The sequence below is a fragment of the Peromyscus eremicus genome, chromosome 3, assembly GCF_949786415.1.
Source record: "Peromyscus eremicus chromosome 3, PerEre_H2_v1, whole genome shotgun sequence".
In the NCBI taxonomy this organism is placed as follows: domain Eukaryota; kingdom Metazoa; phylum Chordata; class Mammalia; order Rodentia; family Cricetidae; genus Peromyscus; species Peromyscus eremicus.
Window position 1 is genome coordinate 1,432,229 of NC_081418.1, and position 5,501 is coordinate 1,437,729.

At 40.6% G+C, this 5,501-nt stretch overlaps 1 pseudogene; it reads right to left on the reverse strand.

Moving 5' to 3' along the window:
- Positions 1–2,843: 2,843 nt before the first annotated feature.
- On the reverse strand, positions 2,844–3,789 carry LOC131905625 (nucleophosmin-like; annotated as a pseudogene).
- Between the last annotated feature and the right edge of the window lie 1,712 nt (positions 3,790–5,501).

Below are 5,501 nucleotides of genomic sequence, written 5' to 3' on the forward strand. Positions count from 1 at the left end.
ACCCAACAACTCTGTGCCCTGTGAAGGAGGGATAATCTTCTAGAGCAGTTGTTCTCAACCTTCCTAATGCTAGAATCCTTTAATACAGCTCCTCATGTTGTGGTGACTCCCAACCATATAATTATTTCACTGCTACTTCATAACTGTAATTTTGCTACTGTTTGAATTGTAATGTAAATATCTGATGTGCAAGATAACTGACATATGACCACCCCCAAAGGAGTCTCAACCCACAGGTTGAGAACCACGACTCTAGAGCAAAACTGGGTCATACCTGATGGAATAATGTCTGAATCCTAGGTAGAGAAGTATCATAGGATGAATACCAACCGCCTTCAGTGAACCGTGGTGATGAAGAAGACAGTCTTGAAAATTCTTAAGAGGTCAGCTGACATGGGATCTATACATGTCTCACTCAAATCCAAGAAAGATACACTTGAGTATTCACATTCATTTGCAGGACTGAATTTGGAACTCAAATTAAACCATATTTGGATGGAAGACGTACAACTTCACTGGACCATTTTAAAAAGAACATCAAAGAAGCTCTTTGTAAATAAATCATACTGCTGTAAGTGTTACATTAATCTTGAAGGACTGTAATGGCTACTCAATATGCAACTGGGTTAAGGTACAATTAATAGCAAATGCTAGGACATTGCTGAATACATATTTATATACATATGTATGTATATACTCTTTCTTTTATTATTTCAAGAAGTAAAGAAGTTGATTTCCAGAACTGGGAGTTAGGAAACAGTTTGGTCTAGTCTTCCCCTCATCATCTACCATGTGGTCCTGTATTTTGAACGAACTTCAATGTAATTTAGCTTTCCCCAAAACAAACATAGATCTTCATTTAGAATACTAGTTCATTTTAAAATCAACAGACTAAAGATTGTTTAAAGGTAAAACATTTCTGTAATGTCACTTGCTTAAACCAGTAAACACCGTATACAACTTGAAATTCACCTCTTCATAAGTTTTTTTTTTTCTTTTTTGGTTCTTCGAGACAGGGTTTCTCTGTGTAGCTTTGCACCTTTCCTGGGACTCACTTGGTAGCCCAGGCTGGCCTCGAACTCACAAAGATCTGCCTGGCTTTGCCTCCCGAGTGCTGGGAAAGTTTTTTTTTTTTTTATTAAGAGATTTTCTATTCATTTTACATACCAACCACAGATTCCACTGTCCTCCCTCCTCTCAGCCTTCTCCCCCAACCCATCCCCCATTCCCACCTCCTCCAAGGCAAGGTCTCGCATGAGGAGTCAGCAGAGCCTGGTACATTCAGTTGAGGCAGGTCTGAGCCCCTCCTCCCTTCACCAAGGCTGCGCAAAGTGTCTCGCCACAGGCACTAGACTCCAAAAGGCCAGCTCATGCACTAGGGACAGGTCCCAATCCCACTGCCTGCCCACCCCCCCTAAACAGTTCAAGCTAAACAACTGTCTTGTTTATCCAAGGGGCCCAATCCAGTACCATGGGGGCTGCTCAGCTATTTGTCCACAGTTCATGCGTTTCCACTAGTTTGGCTAGTTGTCTCTGTACTTTTTCCAGTCATGGTCTTGATATCCCTTGCTCATAGAATCCCTCCTCTCTCTCATTGATTGGACTTCTGGAGCTCCAACTGGGACCTGGCTGTGAACTTCTGCATCTGCTTCCATCAGTCACTGGATGAGGGTTCTATGATGACAGTTAGGGTATTCAGTCATCTGATCATCAGAGTATGCTTGTTCAGACACCTCTCAACTATTGCCAGTAGTCTAAGGTGGGGTCATCCTTGTGGATTCCTGGGAACCTCCCTAGCACTCTGCTTCTCCCTATTCCCATAGTGTCTTCATTTATCATGGCATCTCTTTCCTTGCTCTCCCACTCTGTTCCCATTCCAGCTCAAACCTCTCACAACCCTAAGCTCTCTTTCCCTCAACTCTTGCCCTCATTACCCGCCCCCCACCCCCAGATAGCTCATGTAGATCTCATCCATTTTTCCATTGCTGGGTGATCCATGCATCCTTCCTAGGCTCCTCCTTATTATCTAGCCTCCCTGGAGCTGTGGTTTGAGTCTGGTTATCCTTTGTTTTATATCTAGTATCCACTTATGAGTGAGTACATACCATGTTTGTCCTGAGTCTGAATTACCTCACTCAGGATTTTCTAGTTCCATCCATTTGCTTGCAAACCTCATGATGTCATTGTTTTTCTCTGCTGAGTAGTACTCCATTGTGTATATGTACCACATTTTCTTTATCCATTCTTCAGTTGGGGGCATTTGGGTTATTTACATGTTCTGGCTATTACAAATAATGCTGCTATGAACATAGTTGAGCATGTGTCCTTGTGGTATGACTGAGCATTCCTTGGGTATATGCCAAGTGGTATAGCTGTGTCTTGAGTAAGATTGATTCCCAATTTTCTGAGAAACCGCCATACTGATTTCCAAAGTAGCTGTACAAGTTTGCATTCCCACCAACAGTGTAAGAGTGTTCCCCTTGATCCACATCCTCTTCAACATAAGCTGTCTTCAGTGTTTTTTTTTTTTGCTTTACTAAAATACTGAGTTTATTTCACATGTATATTTGTCTCCCTACCATTTCAACATCTGACCACCATTATTACTATGTCCTATCATAACATTCCATACATACTTAAAACCAAGTAAAGGGTGGAGTTCCATCCTTGAAAACTAAACAGGCAATTTAGACAACACATTCTTGGCAATGGAAGCTGGACAACATTTATCAAACACAGTAAGGAAAGTTCTCACTTTGCATTATAAAAAGGACAGCCAGATAGATCAACTGTTACAGAAATTAAGTAAGACGGAATTATTTCAAACTGTTTAAACCCTTTTCTTAAAGAGACTTTCTCCACTGCCAGAGATCTTGAACAGCCTCCTGGTCAGTCATCCGGAAGCAATTCTTCACATAATTAATGAACTTGGCTTCCACTTTGGGAAGAGTACCACCTTTTTCTATACTTGCTTGCATTTTTGCCTTAATGTCTTCTACAGAACTAGGTCCTTTTGGTGTTTTAGGAGTTTTTTCCTGTTTTTTTTTTTTTTTTTTTGAAAGACTCTTGACCCTTTGATCTTGGTGTTGATGGTTTTAAGTCTTTTCCATTTTGGTTTGATTTTTGTGCATTTTTGGCTGGGGTATCTCATACAGATTTTGTCATTGGAACTTTTTCTTCAACTTCCTCATCATCAAAATCATCATCATCATCATCTTCATCATCCTCATCAAGTTTTACTTTTTTCTGCGGAACCTTGTTACCACCTCCAGGAGCAGATCGTTTTCCAGACATACTTAAGAGTTTTACATCTTCCTCATCTTCATCTTCTGACTCTGCATCTTCCTCTACAGCTACTAGGTGCTGTCCACTAATGTGCACAGGCCCTGAACCACACTTCAACCTTAAGACCACAGATGGTGTAATTTCAAAACCCCCAAGAGAAACTGTTGGTTGTATAGACATTTTCTAAGTTGCCAGTGTTACTTTAATTGGACTGCCTTCATTGCTTCTGCCTCTAAGATGTGTAATTTGTCTTTTGCCCCTGCCCCCAAACTAACCGTTCTTAGTGATAACTGGTGTCCATTCTCATCATTATCCACCTTAAAGTGAATCCTTGTCAGCTTTTAGTTCACAACCGAAAAGGTAGTTCTGAGGCCTGAGAGAGCTCATGTCCATGTCCATCGAGTCTTCCATGAGGTGGAGGCGTGCACTTCGGTGTGAGAGAAGTCGGACGGAGGAAACTGCCTACTGCTCCTCAGAACACACACGCAGGACGGAATCACGCCAGGAAAAATGTATGTCTCAGGCTGTCCTCAAACTCCAGATCCACCTGCCTCTGCTTCCTTCAGCAAATCCTACCGGCCTGCACCACCAGAAATGGCAGTCTTCAGTGTTTTTTATCTTAACCATTCTGACAGGTGTAAGGTGGTATCTCAGAGTCATTTTGATTTGCATTTCCCTGATGACTAAGGATGTTGAGCAATTCTTTAAATGTCTTTCGGCCATTTGAGATTCTTCTGTTGAGAATTCTCTGTTTAGCACCATAGCCCATTTTTTAATTGGACTGTTAGGTATTTTGATGTCTAGTTTCTTGAGTTCTTTTTATATTCAAAAGCCCAGGATAGCTAAAAGAATCTTGTACAATAAAGCAACCTCTGGAGGCATCATGATCCTTGACTTCAAGCTCTACTATAGAGCTACAATAATAAAAACAGCTTGGTACTGGCATAAAAAACAAGACATGTAGACCAATGGAATTGAATTGAAGACTTTGACATTAATCCACACACGTATGAACTCCTAATTTTTGACAAAGAAGCCAAAACTGTACAATGGAAAGAAGTAAGCATCTTCAACAAAAGGTGCTGGCATAACTGGATGTCAACATATAGAAGATTGCAAATAGATCCATATCTGTCACTATGCACAAAACTTAAGTCCAAGTGGATAAAAGACCTCAACAAATATCGAGTTACTCAGAACCTGATAGAAGAGAAAGTAGGAAGTAGTCTTGAAGACATTGGCACTGGAAATTACTTCCTAAATATAACCAGCAGCACAGAAACTGAGAGCAACAATTAAAAAATGAGACCTCTTGAAACTGAGAAGCTTTTGTAGGGCAAAGGACATGGTCAATAAGACAAAACAACAGCCAACAGAATGGGAAAAGATCTTCACCAACCCCATGTCTGACATAGGGCTGCTCTCCAGAATATATAAACATCTCTTCATAAGTTTAAGAAACACAATATAGGCACAAGCATATAAACCCAAATTTTTACATTAGTGCCGTTGCTTCTGCTTCTGCTTCTGCAATTGTTGCATCCTCCATGCAGGTGTCCAGCTATGGCTGAGAATGTTCTTTTGATCCAGTATATGCTATAGAAGCTGCTCTTTGGAGAGGTTGAATCATGGCCTGTCTTTACTAAGATCTAAAATCCTCTGATTGCCATTCACTTTATGGTTCCTGGTGCTACTGTTTGCCAATAAGCCACTGCTTTTGTGTGAAGACAATGAAAATTCTTTTTTTGTTGTTGTTGTTTTTTTGTTTTTGGTTTTTTGAGACAGTTCTGGCTGTCCTCAGTCTGTAGACCAGGCTGACCTCAAACTTATAGAGCACGTCCTGCCTCTGCCTCCCAAGTGCTAGAGTTCTGCCTCCACAGTCTGGCTTAACAATGAAATTCTTAAGCTAAGTCAGCACTATCTGCTCTTGATGCTATGTGAGAAAAAAAAAGTATAAGCATTTCATCATGAAGTTTAGGATTAAAGGATCTCCATTTTCCAATTTCTGGACTACTTGATTTTGCCAATACAGAGTTCTCTAATGTTGTATATGATACCTGTAACTCTCTATCCAACTAAACTTGCTTGCCTGAGTGGTAATAGCTAGCACATTCCTTAAGACTAGCTTCCAGGCATGCATTGAGGGATCTAAGAAGGCCATGTGCTTTCCATAAGTGGAGTTAAGTATTTTAGGAAATCATTCATTCACTTGCATT